General features: G+C 39.4%; 1 protein-coding gene across 5 annotated transcripts in view; it reads left to right on the top strand.

Moving 5' to 3' along the window:
* The window catches only part of LOC134347160 (sorbin and SH3 domain-containing protein 2-like), a 465,962-nt gene that overhangs the window by 169,202 nt on the left and 280,454 nt on the right, over nt 1-16,306 (top strand). For 3 of the 5 annotated variants that reach the window (XM_063049383.1, XM_063049384.1, XM_063049381.1), the window contains exon 1: nt 10,288-10,820. The exons of 1 other annotated variant lie outside the window; for it this stretch is intronic. The gene's annotated coding sequence lies outside the window, so the exon portion shown is untranslated. Of the gene's footprint in view, nt 1-10,123; nt 10,251-10,287; nt 10,821-16,306 lie in introns of those variants that run through there. One more of the 5 variants, XM_063049380.1, reaches the window with a different exon arrangement.

The raw sequence follows: 16,306 nt of genomic DNA on the forward strand, positions 1-16,306 counted from the left end.
TAGATGGAGAAAGTCTGGAGGAAAAGAAGAACAATCTCCTGAAAGAACTCAGCAGGTAAAATCAGCTTCTGTGGAGGCAAAATTGCAGTTAACTTCAGGCCGCGATCCTGAATCAGGACTGAGAATGCAGAGGGAAGTCTTTGCCTCTGCAAACTTAGCTGGTGTAATTCTAGTTTAATATGCCATTTCTTTAACAGCTAATTTGGTCCTTTATAGAACATAGACCAGAAAGCATGACGGACAGGCCCTCCAGCCCATGGTGTCTATGCTGACTATGGTGCCAATTTAAACTGTACATCAGACTGTACATAGTTTATATCTCTCAATTTCCTGCTGTTCAGGTGCCTCTTAAACATTGCCTATCTTATTCGCTTTCACCACATACCCTAGCACTACCACCCTGTCTATGGAGAAGAAAAACTTGCCTCCCCCCTTTCGCATGAAGCTATGCCATCTAATATTTGACAGGTAAAAAGACTCGTTCTCCCCCATCTGTACCTCTCACAATTTTATATACTCTGTCAGTTTGCTCCTCAGCCTCTGACACAACAACGTTCTTCTGAACCCTCTTCAGTGCCTCCACATCCGTACTGTAATGCAGTGAGCAGAACGATAAACAACGACAAATGAGGCCTAACCAGTGTTTTTTATTGATGCCACATGACTTTCTGACTTTTATACTCAACAGCCTGACCAATATGTTGTAAGCCTTTAAACTCTATCTATTTGTGTTCAAGTTCAAAGTAAATTTATTAACAAAGTATGTGTATGTTACTGTTTACAGTACTTACTACCTTGAGATTCACTTTCTTGCCAGCATCTACAGGGAAAACCAGAAGAAATGCAAAATAATTTATGAAAAACTATATATAAATAGACAAAGACTGAAAACCAATTTGCAAAAGAAGACAAGCTGTGCAAATAAAAAGAATCATATTGAGAACAGGTGTTGCAATGAGTCTTGAAAGTGAGTCTGTAGGTCGTGGAATCTGTTCAGAGTAGTGGTGATTGAAGCTGTCCACATTGGTTCAGGAGCCTGGTAGTTGTCGGTTTACTACTGTTCCTGAACCTGGTGGTGTGGGCCCCAAGGCTTCTATGCTTCCTACCTGATGATAGCATCAAGAAGAGGCATGTCTTGAATGGTGGGGTCTTTGATAATGGGCGCTGCTTTATTTTTGGCAGCACTCCATGTAAGTGTGCTAACTAGTGGGGAAGGCTTTGCCAGTGATGGATGGGGCTGTATCCACCACTGTTTGTAGCCTTATCAGTTCCTGAGCATTGGTGTTTCCATACTAGGCTGTGCTGCAATCAGTTAGGATACTCTCCAATGTGCATCTGTAGAAGTGGTCTTGCCACTATCAGGAAGCTATGTACTTGCACTCTAAGATCACTCTGTATATTAATGCACTTAGGGGTTCTGCCACTTACAGAATACTTTTCTCTTATAATTAACCTCTGCTCTTGTGTCCAACTGATTTTTAGCCTTCTGAATCACTTGACTACTTTCCTCACTACCACAACTTGGACAATTTTTGTTTCATCTGTAAACCAGCCTACCTACATTTTTGTCCAGATCATTTATGTGTATCCCAAGCAGGAGTTTCCAGCACCAAGTGCTGTGGAATGCCACTGGTCACAAATCTCCAATCAAAATAACACCATTCCACCTCTACCCTTTTCTTCTATAGGCAAGCCAATTTTGAATCCATCATTCAACCAAGTCACCATGGATTCTATGTGCATTAATCTTCTTGATCAGCCTGCCATAAGGGACTTCGTTAAAACCTGTCATTCTCTCATCAGTTCTATGCATGGAGGCATATTTACTTGAATTCTGGGTGTATTGTATAACTCCGACTTTTTAAACTTGCATGTGAAATTCAGATCCATTACCCCAGAACGGTACATCCTTCTTTAAAATGGCAATTTTAAAATTCAGATGTTTTCTATTACTTACGTTGTTTAAGGACTGGAAGTTAATCTGGTTTCAAGACCACAACTCAGCAATGGTTTCTGCTCTCTGATTCCATAGGTAATACAGCTGCAAGTAGTTATTCCAGTTTAATCATGTCTTTGTGTACAGGCTGGGTGGAGTTTAGTTTTCCCCCTATGAATGTATGGGTTTCCCCTAGGTGCACTGGTTTCCCCCAACATCCCAGAGATATGCTGAATTGTAAAGCTACCCCTACACTTGATAAATATCAAAATGTGTCAGAGGGGATTTGAGAGTCAAGTGGGAGAGTATAGATTACACAGAAATGAGGAGGAAAGGGGATTGTTTGCTGGGAGCTGCCATAAACCTGATGGGCTGAATGGTCTCTTGTGCCATAAAAAGCAAGTTGGATAATAGTTCCAAAGCCTTCCAGAGGCAAAATTTTTAAATTATTCCATTGTTTAAGTCTATCAAACCAATTACAGCAGGGGGAAATGGTGGTGAGACTTGGGAGAATTTATTTTGGAGTCAATGGAGTTGTTTAGGTCTGAAAAGTTAATTATAACAAGAGACGCAAGGCATCAGACGATTAGCTTTCACAGGAAATTCATTTCCTCTTTTGTGATGCCAATGCCAGAAGGACTTCCTTCCGCAACTTCCTCAAGGAAGCCAGAAACAAGAATTTCCCAGATTCCCAATGCATTAACTCAATACAGACAGAAATAGCAAACCAGCTATCCTAGAATGAATGCTTATGGTTCCTGGCAACTTCAGAGCATTCTGGAGCACAGAGGTTCAAGAGTTAGTGTAGCATCTGGCTAAAACTTCTCTTCGATTCATGTATGAAACTGCCAGAAATTATCACCATAACCACAGGAACAAAAACTTCAGCATTTAGATTATGAAGACAAGCAGTCCTCTTTTATTGTCATTTAGTAATGCATGCATTAAGAAATGATACAATATTTCCTCCGGTGTGATATCACAAAACACAGGACAGACCAAGACTGAAAAAAACTGACAAAACCACATAATTATAACATATAGTTACAATGTGCAACAATACCATAACTTGATGAAGAAGTCCATGGCACAGTAAAAAGTTCAAAGTCTCTCAAATGTCCCACATCTCACGCAGACAGGAGAAGGAAGAAAAACTCTCCCTGCCATGCCCGACCACAATCTGTCTCTGAGTCATCCAAAAACTTCGAGCCTCCGAATCAGCTCTCCGACACCAAGTACTGAGCGAACGATTCGACCTCAATCTCAGTCGCCAACAGCAGGCAAAGCCGGGGACTTTGAGGCCTTTCCTCCAGAAGATTCCCAACCGCGCAGTAACGACAGCAGCGAACAAGTGTTTCAGAAATTTCTCCAGCTGTTCCTCTGTGCTTTCAGGTCTGTCTCCATCAAATCAGATTTGTCCACGGCCCCTATTTAACGGATACGATATCATTTTTCACCGGAGGGCTGCACACGTGCGGTGTGCTGCTCTCTCTCCTCCCGCCGATATTAAACACAAGTCAAGCAACGTCAGATAGTAAGAAACCACCTAATCTTTATGTACATTTCACTGATCAAAAATGACTTTCTGCAAAATGAAATCATTCACAATGCCTTTTTCTCATCTTTTTCTATTGGATTATACACTCAGTGGCCGTTGAAGTACTGGAAGGGCCTATTCCATGCTGTGTTTCAATAAATAAACAAATAAATAAATAAATTTATTCCGCCCACCTGTACATTTTCTTATTAATGCAAATATCTTATCAGCCAATCACTGGCAGCAACTTAATGCATAAGTGCATTCACACATGGTCAAGAGGTTCAGTTGTCATTCAGCCCAAACATCAGATTGGGAAGAAATATGATCTATGTGACTTTGACCATGGAATGATTGTTGGTGCTAGACGATGTGGTTTGAGAGGCTAAAAAATACAATTTATAATTTATATTCTATGAGCATGGATGTTAAACAAAAGAAATTGAAGCAAATACTGGAACAGCATTCAGGAGTAGGTATTAACCAAACAGCATTAGGGTGGGTGCCAACCGCTGTAAAACAAGAAGAAGAAACTTAGCCAAACAGACATTTTTGAATGTCTCTATTTATTAAACCTGATAAATACTTTGTACTTGTACTGTGAATAAACATAATTTTGGTATATTGGTCTTGCTCATAGTACAATTGTTCATACATTATGGTATTTATGAACTGTCTTAAAATCCAGAAGCCACAAAAATCAATAAGAACTATTTTGTGGGAAGAAGTAGGGTCCTTGTTCTTCCATTGAAGTCTCACTCTTGTGATACAAACCAAAATTCTACAATTATACACGTCATTGTACATTGCCCTCCATGGCCATTCTGTTATCAATGCCTCTTTCTCAGTCTACTCCTCAACTTTAGCACTTTCAACTATCACATAGTTGACTGGTCAATAAACATGTCCAGTTTTCAATTTGTAATAATCTAGATTTTATTTTGTGCATAATAAAGCCAGACAGCTCTGATTGGTAGACTTGACATCCTTTCAGTAACTAGCCCTTCTATTGTTCCAGAGGCTTTTCAGCCCTGTCCTTCTAATGGTATCGAATTGGCTGGGGCCAAATTCCGAATCCGTTTTGGGAAGTTGTGACCCTGGTGGTGAGGCTGATTTCCATAGTTATTCAGGCTCTTCTCATGTTACTTGGGCTTGGGAATTCCCTGGAAAAATGTACTTCTATCTGGGTATTAAAAGTATCAGCAGGTGGTATGCGTTCCCGATGACATTGGGTAACAAGTCTAATTGAAATTGCACTGGTATAGTGCAGATAATGCGTCTGAGGCCTCTACCTCCTCTGGGTGATTTTACGATTGATCTTGAATTATACTGTTGGCTCTGCTTCATTCTTTGGTGAGTTAAACACACTATTTGGTATGGATTTTTCACATGCCTGTGCAGATAAATCGCAACAGCTGAATGATACTTGTGTTCTTAGTGCTAATAAATGGCGCTTAACTAAGACTGAAAAGGTGAAAATGAAAGTACAAAATATTTCCAAATGGCTGAAGGTTCATATTGAATTTGGTTTCAATCCAATTAATATGGTTTCACTGTCAGATACAGCTTCTACTAAATTGAAGCCAGATTGAATTCATTTAGGTGAGTGTGGAGATGCTGTATTAATGCGCATGGATTTAATGTTAAATCATTGGAAGTTGTGCAATATAAATGTTCAAGAAAATATATTTCAGCTCACAATTTAAGAGCGAGGTTACCTCCTGCCTTCTGCAGGATTTAGTATGGCTGATGGTCAAAAAAAGAGAATATTCATTTGGGGTTTTTCATTTATCTTTGGCTGAGGTACATCCCATAAGGAGTCCATTAAAAGCGTATGGGTCTGTGAGAGTCAGTGGTTCACCAGGATGGCACCAATAGTTCTGCTATTATTACATCTAAAATCAACCACGATTCTAAACAGTTGCAAATGTATGTAAGCAGGCTACTCTGCGCCACGTTCTCTAAATACTGCTGACACTACAAAACAGCATGTAATACTGTTCATTGAGTGTGAATCTGTTTTTAAGTTAAATGCAATTTCAGCATTGCAAACTGTAACCGCGGCAACCTCAGCCCAAGTAGAAAATTTGTGGAAAATGTCTTATAATTTTACTTTTAACCTATTCTTCACAGTGTTGTATAGCAATACACTGGTAAGAATTTGCACTATTACTATGGAAGAGGAGGGGAAGAGGAATTATTTAACCCTACGATTGACTGTATGGCATCTTTATCTGTAGTGTCAGGCAGCATCAATGGAGATGAATAAATAGTCGACGTTTCGGGCCAAGACCCTTCATCAGGATGGGAAGAAACTAGAATAAGAAGGTGTGGAGTGGGAGACGGGAAGGAGTGCAAGCTGGTAGGTGATAGGTGAGACCAAGTGAAGGGGAAGGCGGGTGGGTGGGGGAGGGGGAACGAAGAGAAAAGGCTGGAGGTGATAGGTGGAAAAGTTAAAGTGCTGAAGAAGAAAGAATCTGATCACAGAGGGGAATGGACCATGGAAGAAAGAGATGGAGGAGGGCACCTGAAGGAAATGATAGGCAAATGACAAGAAGAGAAGTGGTACGAGGCAAGCCAGAATGGGGAATTGAAAAGGAGAGAATAGGGAGGGAAGAAAGATTACCAGAAGTTAAAGAAATCAATGTTCATGCCATCACGTTGAAGGCTACCCTGGCAGAATACGAGGTGTTACTCATTCAATTTGAGAGTGGTCTCATCATGACAGTGGGGGAAGCCCATGTACTGACATCCCAGAATGGGAATGGGATGTAGAATTAAAATGGGTGGCCACTGGGAAGTCCTGCCTGTTGATCTTGACAGAGCAAGCACCTTCTTCAAATCTTGAAACCCTCTCTGCTAGGTAGTACAGGTCACTTGCAAATCTGAAAAGACATTATAAAAGTGGAATGGGGAGTGGAATTAAAATGGTTGGTCATTGGGAAATCCAGCCTGTTGCAGATGGAGTGAAGGTGCTTGAGTGCTTTCAATGGTGGCACAGAGAAGTCCTGTGTAAGCAACAAAGTGCGCACATCATTTCACAGACTGCCCAGGTTAATTACGCTAAATCAGAATTAAATATTCCCAAAGGACATTTGAAACATTTTTAGATTAATACAGCATTATTTGAACTCAAGTTCTCTCTGATTAACCCAGGCCTCGATGCAGGTAACATGTTTAGCCACCATACTTCGTACACAGAGACAAAAAATAAAAAGATTACAGTAACAGGCCTACTTTTAAAATTTATCTCTGAATCAATGGACATTATCTACCTTTTGAATTTTCTTGGATTATTTTCTCTGGAACATCAAAGGCTGAGGGGAGACCCAACAGAAATTTGTAAAATTATTAGATACGGTAATGTTTAAGAGGCATTTTAGAAAAGCACATGAGCGTGTACAAACTGGAGGAATATGGATCGTGTGCAGGGGGTGGAATTATCTTCATTTGGTTTCATGGTCAGCAGAGATGTTGTGGGCTAAAGGGCCTGTTCCCGTGCTAGCCTGTACCCTTCTCTATTCTGTAATCAGCAGATCGTTTGTTCCTCCAGACTCCAACATCTCCAGTCTCCACTGTAATCTTCAATGTTCTTCCATCAACTGGTTCCATCAACTTTCATCAAATGGTTTTGTTTATATCTTTATAAAAGTCTATGTATATACAGTCGGTGCACAATTCTTTGAAAGCATGAGGACATGCTGGCAGAATGGTTAATAAAACATATCCCATGCTGGCTTCATATTGAGGGTGTTTTCTGGAGCTTTATAAAATGCTGGCTAGTCCACAACTTGAGTTGTGATCCAGTTTTGATCACCACTCCTGATGAAAGTTGTAAAGGAGAGGGTACCGCTAAGGTAACTAGATTACTTCCTTGAATGAGGGATTTCAGCTTCAATGCTACACTGGAGAAATTGGGTTAGAACAATTTGAGGTAAAGAAAGCTGAGAAGTGACCTGACTGAGGTACATGGTAATGCTCAGTTAGATGGAATATATAGAGATACATAGTGTTTGACTGAATGATAAAGGGAGCATGAATTTAAAGTGAAAATTAACAGAATGAAAGCAGAAGGATAAAATCTTTAGCCTGTGATCTGCAATTATTATGACATTTCCTCTTGTAAGTAAAATTGAAATAGTCAATGAAAGATTGAGTATAAGAGAAAAATATTTTTACACGAGTCCAGGGGAATGGGCTGAAAATAGATGGCTCCTCACAGCTGGCAATGACTTGACGTGTAACCACAATTCAATCACTTAACAAATACAACCCTTGTATATAGCAATTGTTGACCAACTATGAAGCCAAGAGTGTTCCTTCTGAATGTGTCTGACGTCCATGCATGTGCCCTGCCTAGTGAAGAAGCAACAAGATCAAAACTAGAGCAGCTATTCTGAATTTGTCAGTCTTATGGATTTTATTTTGGAACCTTTTGAGAATTGAGAACCCTTCTCCCAGAATATTGTTGGCCAGGAGGGAAGCCCACTGTCTCTACTTGAGTTGGCCACCAAATGTTGGCATTGATAATAACACAAACATACTTTAAGGAATATTGAAGCTCAGTAAAGAGTAGTGGTTGGACCTGGCTTTCAATGGATTTCATATTTTAGTCCACCAAAACTAGAATACTTCTGCAATAGTTAGTTGACTGTTAGTAAAGCATTAATTTAAGCATATTTGGAGAGGTTTCCTTTAGTATATACATTATGTTGCAGAGGATGTCAGTGAAGTATCTGTTCATTCTATTCCTTCTTCTTGTAAAGTTTAATGGTGGTTGGCTGACCAACATAAGGTGCATTACCGCCATTTACTGAGTTGGAGTGTGGAGCAAAGAGACTGGAAGTACACCCACTAAATTCCCACCACCCAATAAAAAAAACTCAAATAATATCAAAAGTCTAATGCTTCTCAGAAAGTGAAATACACACTTAAATACATTACAATGGCAGTGATATTTTAACAAATGTTCTATGCTAAAATGGCCAGCACGAGAGGGCATAATTTTAAGGGGCTTGGAAGTAGAGACTCCTGGATGGCTACATGGAGCTTAGAAAAATAGAGGGCTAAGGGTAAAGCCTAGGTAGTTCTAAGGTAGGGACATGTTCAGCACAGCTTTGTGGGCCCAAGGGCCTGTATTGTGCTGTATGTTTTCTATGTTTTTCCATGTTAAACTCTGTCTGTCTCAAAGATCTCAATTTAGCAATTAGGTGTTACCTTTGCACCTCATAGCAACTGCATTCAAACAATATATGCTGTACCATTTCTTAACAAGCCCACTCCTTGTCCATTCTAAATGATAATAAACAAGGACTGAGTGTCCTCATAATCTAATCTAACCTAATAATATAATCCTTAAAAAGGAGTGTCTGGCATATTAATTCTGAACAAGGAATTATTCAATTTAGTATGTCTAAGACATAAAAGTGTAAGTATAACTTCTGCCCTACTTTTATACTAATCCCTCAGTTGAGTTCCCACCATCCTCAGAATTTTTTTTATAAATGCCAGTCTTTCATTTCCTTATCCCGATTTTGTTGCCGCAGTGACCAAATAGACTTCATAATTTTAGCTTTCACCTTCCTTTTATGCAAAGGCATCACATTTATATCATTAATTTTAAGTGATTGCTGGAGTAGAATGTCTGCCACCTTGTTTCTTTCAACCCCAACATGGGCAGTGACCCAAAAGAAATGTATCACAAGCCTAGTCCCTGAAACGTCATCACTTGTCAACCAATCTCAAGAAGATTCGTATTCCAATTCAATTTGTTGTGGTATATAGGGCATTCTATAAACATTTAAATTGAAATCTAGCTTTTTGATGTGAATAAATATTTGATACTTATTAGTTTGTAAAAAAGACTTTTCAAATTGAGCAATAATTACTTACAAATTACACAAAATTAGGCCTTGATCCAAAAAGCTTTGGAGATTAATTACATAATTTCTGCGGTTGAAAATTGGATATCTTATTTCTGTCAACTACTTAAACAAGATTGGGTAACCCTGTTTTAAAATTCAGTATAAAGTAGGGTATATGAACAGCATGAGAGGAAGACATGCGGATTTACAATAACAATCCATTGACATTGCTATGAAAATTGTTTAAGAGGCGGGCGTGTGCATCTATTGTTCGAATACTAATTCCTGAGTGAACTCATAATATAGGGAGGAAGCCTTTGTTTAGCGAAAGACTCCTTCCCTCTAATCAACCAATCTACCTTGTTGGCTGTGAGAGAGTAAAGCGTCCTGCATTGTTTCCATAAACAGTTAAAATAATTCTATGAAATTATAGCTGAGACACATGTATGCAAAATTTTCGAACAATTGGCTAAAATATTTGGGTAAATTCTAGCCAGTTTTGTCAAAGAATATTTTGGTAGCTTCAAAAAATTCCCTGAAACAGATTACTTTTAACGTAAAATGTGAGCAAAATTTCCTTAACTATGCTATGATATAATAATAAACTACAATGCAACGTCACCCCTAATGCACGATTGCTTTAAAAGCCGTGTGCATAATGAGTAACAGCAAAGTATTTCAGTCAGTCTTGAGACTGAGGGATTTCAGAACTGTCACATATTAATAGCTTCCTGATGTGAATATTTTAGCTTGGCTTAAACCGTGAATAAACCTCACAAAGTTTTTTTTTGTGCGCGTATAAAAGAGACAGAAGATCTACTATTCTATTCTTCCCTCTTACCAGCACATGATCTGCCATGCCTGCAGCGCAAATCTCTCTGTTGCTCGTTGTCATGGTTACAAAAAGCCAATGGTAAACCAATGGGATTTCTGCAGCTTTGCTGAAAGGGAGCAGCCATTTTGGTTATGGGAATGCATTGGAATAATATTCTTTTTCCTGCAATAAAATCATCTATAGAGGAGGGGAGCTGAGAAGTCTTGAAATCGTGTGTTACACAATACCAGCAAATGCTTAAAAATCAGTCTGACGATTGGTGCTTCTGAACTAAATCTGGGGAGAAAGAAGGAAATAATCTGTAACACGAAGGAACAATTCATTTATCACGGAACACAGGCTGTGTTGTGTGTGGTAGCGGAGCGTTTGGCTGTAATGTTACCTTAACAGTATGTCTGTTGTCTACGAGTGCTGACCAAGTAGGAGGGTGTAGCCCTTGCTCTGACACTTTTTATGTACATTGCTGCTTTATTTGGACAGACTCCACTAGAGAAGCAGGTGTGTGATTTATCTGGGCTCCACACAGACTGCAGCCTCTCTGGTTCACATGCTGCACACACTCGGGCTGCCGCGCTTGGGACATCAGCTGTGGAGATCCTCGAATTAAACCTGGTCCGGCTGGTGGTCTGTCGCTCCTTCTGCATCAAGGTAAGGAGAAATTACGAGTCTTGCTCCTCGATGGTGGGTGGGTGGGAGGGAAGGGAAGAGAAATTCTACATAATTAAGCTCAGAAGCACCCGGATCGTGGAAACATTTGTCCTGGCAGTAATACATCTACTATAACGAAACTGCCGCTCTTTATGCTTCGATATTTATCATTGATCTGGGATGTTTTAATACGATTGATATCTGTAGTTCATGAACCCCGTCACCTTTTCGGGGGTCTCGAACGTCGATCAATGCCGAAACTACCACATACCGTTGAATGCTTTTCGGCGAGAAGGAGTTCAAAGAACAATTTGTACTGGGCACTTTGTCGAAATATATGTACAATACTGACCGTCCAATCAAACATTTGGAGCTCTGAGACGTTCAACTGTACGTTAACAACCTTGCCCCGAGTAAGGTGAAACCTCATCAAAAATTTAAAACCATAAGAAACATACGACCCTGTTTTATGAACTTAGACCGATGTCTCGATTCTATGATTCATTTTGTTTTGACTGCGTGCGTAAGATGACATTCCTAATTGATAGATATTATCGCTGCAGTGTTTGTTTCGTGCATCTGTTTGCTATAGCCTGAGGTGAACCTGTGGTATATGTAGAGACAATAGTATTCGTTCCATCCAGCAATATTGCACTAAGCCACGAAAAATGGCTTTGACAGTTTTCGCCTGATTAACAGTCAACTAAAACTCAAAATTTGTTTTATTTCTCACTGCAAACTTCGCTAAATGGCTAAAGTCCATTTTAAAATATGTAATCTCCGACAGAAAGTAATCAATTGTTCAGTTAACCTTTCTACTAGAATCATTCCCAGATCTGCTCGGGCTGAGTCGTTGCTCGATGCAGGCAATGTACAGCGACAAAGGAAAATTGTCACGAACGCTGCATGCCACTATTTGTTGTTGCCCGAGATGTTGGAACTTGTAGTCAGTAGATGTGTGAAGATATTCAAAATTGTTTAATGTCATTTCCAGTACACAAGTGTAAAGGAAAACGAAATAATTATTACTCCGGATCCGTTGCAGCACGCAAAACAAAAGACAATAAGACAAAGAACACGATAATTAAAACAAAATAAATATAAATATATAAGATAACTTGGATAAATTGATTGTATATTCATAAAATGAAACTAGGCACAGGAGTGTCTTGTACATAAGGTGACGGACAGGAAAAGATATTTGCTTTCTTACTCTAGAATAAATATTTAGTTAACTTTTACAAAGAAACAATTGCAGCTTTGAGTTATAGCTGTTTAAACTGCTTGTTGTCCAGATTCTCATCAAGAATAAATGAATTAATTTTGCACATTACCATTAGTACAATATACTGACAAAAGGCCACATACAATTATGTTGATAGACCATTATCCTCTATTATGTAATGTGCTCAATTTCATAATGTCCCGATGAAAGGTCTCTGCCAGAAATGTTGGCTCTTTATTCCTCTCCATAGATGCTGCATGATTTGCTGAGTTTCTCCAGCATTTTGTATGTGTGTTACTCTGACCTTTAACTTTTGGATGTTTAATGCCAATTCAAATGATTGTCTCATTAATTTGTATCTGAGATTTGGAGGTAAATGTTTAGTTCACTAGTTTATAGTTAAATTTCCAAAATTATATGACATCCAGTACTGATGCTTTGGAATGTTGCTTGACTATCACAATAAAGAGGGCAGTGGCCAACAGAGGAAAGAAAACTGGCTGTGGTTTTCTTGTTGATAAATAATTTGCTTTGAGCTATGGAAATATGCTTTACTCATTGGAAAATTTCCTTGTATATAAGAAATAGTTCTTAAATGTTCAGTTTTGCTGTGGCCTTTTCTCTTATGAGCAATGAGTCATAGTCTTTAAAGAGCCAATATTTTTGGTTCTCTGGGAGCAATAGATTTACCTTTGCAGAGATTTTGCTCATTTTTATGGAAGACTAACTAAATGAGGTAGAATGATGGAAGCCGTAAAGCTGAGTGAGCAGTCCTGACTACCAATGCTGTCCGTGTGGAGTTTGCATGTTTTCTGTGCGACCACAGATGCTCTGGCTTGGTCCCATTCTCTCAAGGCATGCCAGTTGGAAGGGTTAGTTGGCCTGTGTACGTTGGTGCATGGTGGAATCCAGTGTGGAAGGTGAATTGATGGGAATAAAGGAAAAATAAAGTGCAACTGGTAAAAATAAATGTTTGAAGCAGGCATGGACTTAGTGGATCGAGTTTATATTCTGTAAGACCATGTTACTGTGACGTCTTGTGCTTGATGTTGAACTCCAACAAACCCTTCCATCACCTTTTTTTATTTAAATGATTTTTGACCAGATTCACTTCAGTTTAAGTTTGCCAGTCATTCTTAAGGAAATAAAAGAAGAATTTGCATTAAGTACTTGGGTACATGGCATCTGTGGAGATGGAATCTAAATTAACATTTCAGGCTGATGACCTTTCATCAGAATGTTCTGAATAGCTGAGTGATCAAATCTCTTATTCTAATTCAAATAATTAATTTTAATTATCAAACCTGGAATTCCTGAAAATCAGTTGGTTGTTTCCTACTAAAACTATTCTACCATTAAGAGACTCTCATTCTTAATGTTATATGTTCTCATAAACAAGTCCTCATTCCTTTGTTAAGAGGAACTCTTTACTGGTTTGTTCTTTGTTTTAACATTATGGCACAGGGTTTGCATTTTCATCAGAGTGAAAGTAACACCTGATTTCCTCCACCTCTCACCACTGAGCCAACCACAGAGAAAGGACAGTGCTCATTTTCTCGAACAAAAGTTGTGCTTTCATCATAACACGAGCAAATGCTTTACCCTTTCAAAGGCATTGTATGTTTATTTAAAGATATGCAGGTATAATTATGTTCCTTGTTACCAAGTTCAAGTCCCAGAAAAGAGAAAATTTTTTGATCATCCCTTCAGGACTGAACTCATCTTTTTGCCTGCTGCCTACATACCAACAGATGGACCTAAGTATTAAAGCAGGAGTAGGCCACTCGTTTCCTCAAGCTCGCTCTGTCATTCAGGAACATTTATAGCTAATCTGTTAATAACTTGAACTTTGTCATATTCCTGTCTACCCCAGTAAATCTTTACTCCTTTACCTATTATCTACCTACCTCTGTCTTCAGATCAATTGTTGTGAAATTTGGGTGATTCAGCTATGCTCCTGGATTTGAGCACATAAGGTAATTTAGCATCTTGTCAGCATTGGTGTTATGTCTTGTAAAAGACTGAAGATCTGTTCTCATGAGCCAAGGAATTGTCAGAAATCAACTGATGGTGATTACGTTCTGAGAAGGTGAGAGGGAGATTTCTCTCAATGTGTCACAAAATATTTCTTGCTCAAAACTACGAATAGTAAACAGATTAGTTATTTATTCCACTTACTATTCAGTTGGACTTTATACAGATGGCTGGCATTCCTGCGCGCATTACAACAATGTTTGTATTTGCAAAAGAATAAATGTTGCCAAAGCCTTGGGGACATCCGAAGACCATTATTCTTGGCGGGGGAGACTCAAGGGAGACTAAATGAGGCAAGATTGTGTGCAGGGAGGAGGATGTAAAGAGGTTTTAAGGAGAAATGGACACAGTGAATATGTAAAACATTAACAGATGGAATATATTGTGGGAAATTGCTAGCTCATCCATTTTGGTGTATGTAACTGAAAAGGAATATTTTTGAAATGCTGAGTAATTAGTGTTAATGTACCACTGGACCTGAGTGTGAATGTACTTAAAGCCAATGTGCAGTTAAGTTACAGTAGGTGATTCAGAAGGCAAATGGTAACTTGGCCTTTAGTAGAAGATTTGACTACAACGGTAAGGATTGTTTGCAGCAATTATACAGGACTGCACCCACAAGTATAGTGCACAGTTTAGGTTGTTGTGACGAGAATACACATAAATTAAGATGTTTGCTGGCCTGGGCTAGCACCAGTGGCATCAGCAGTTGGTCTGCCACCTGTCCTCAGGGGAGGGAGAGATAAGGAACAATGAAGCAGCATTTGGAGATGTTAATGAAGGAGCCATCAGTCTGGGTATTGTCTAGAGCGGCTCCCCCTTTGAACCCTGAACTGTTTGAAGTGATGGACAGGCGATACCCCAGCAGGGGGATAAAAAGGGACAGGTTCGCTAAGGCAGGACACACACGACACCCGAGGTAACGAGACCCTGGAAGCGGTGCGCCTCTCACAAGTCGGTGGGAAGTACCGGGCCATAAACGCACAGGGTGGAAAGGTACGATCAGCGGGAACCCGGTGTGAGTCCACCCTCGCTTGGGTGCCGGGTTCACTGCAGAGGATCGACCGCATCTGGAGGAGGGGTCACAGTTGGTGACCTCAGGTGACATCACAAAGGACTCGCCCGAAAGCTGCTTGTGAGCCATATCACCGGTCTGTGAGTGGAAGCCGTTCTGAATGATCAGTCATTCTCGTTCTCTCTCTCCCTCCCCCCACGTTGTCCATCGCCATGGCAACGATTACTGCGAACTGAACTAAATTGGACTGAACTTTGTGTCACTTTGAAATTGGTCATTTACCCCTAGACAACGATAGAGCTTGATTGATGCTGTTATCTTAATTCTGTGCACATGTGTGTTTATCATTGCTGAACTGTTGCATTTATTATCCTTTCGATTACTGTGTTGCTTGTTTCTTTAATAAAACTTTCTTAGTTCTAGTAATCCAGACTCTAACTGAGTGATCCATTTCTGCTGGTTTGGCAACCCAGTTACAGGGTATGTAACATTGTCATGACTCAGAAAGGATGTACTTTCTATAGGGGGAATGAAGACAATATCCCTTGGATTGTTCCAGGAATATGGGTTTGCCAAAAGAGGAGAGACTTGAGTGAGTAGACCAGGTCTGTGTTCTTCCTTGGTTAAGGAGTCTAAGACCAGGGAAGTTGCTTTGAAAATATGGGGCTATTTAGAATTGGATTGAGGAGAACTAACTTCACACAAATATTGATGAATCTTTGGAATTTTCGACATGGAAACATGCTTGCGCATTGAGTTAATTCAAAACAGAAACTGATCGATGTCTTGGTATTAAGGGGTTAAGGGCATAGTGCAGGAAGATGAGATAGAAGATCAGCGATGACTTGGATGAATAGTGGAGTAGGTTTATGAAATTTACAGATTTAAGCTCTACATCATTTCAGAAAATGTTAATACCCAAGTTATCATGTTGATGGCAGTTAGCCGTTCATGTTGGAGCTTTGTGGTTTGGCAACTCCCATGGTTCAGCATGTTTTGAATCTGTGGTACAAACTTGTACTAATTAACTAATTAAACCCTAACTAAGATCTAAAATTAACTAATATTTGTTTTAGTGTGTGATTAATTAACCTACTGATGTGACTTTGGCACCATCAGCTGATAGAATTTTTGACCTTAGAATCTTTGAGTTACAGACATTTCTCAAAAACCTTGCATAACATGGGCCATTTCTATGCTTAAGGAATACTT

This window comes from Mobula hypostoma, chromosome 5 (assembly GCF_963921235.1).
Source record: "Mobula hypostoma chromosome 5, sMobHyp1.1, whole genome shotgun sequence".
Lineage (NCBI taxonomy): Eukaryota > Metazoa > Chordata > Chondrichthyes > Myliobatiformes > Myliobatidae > Mobula > Mobula hypostoma.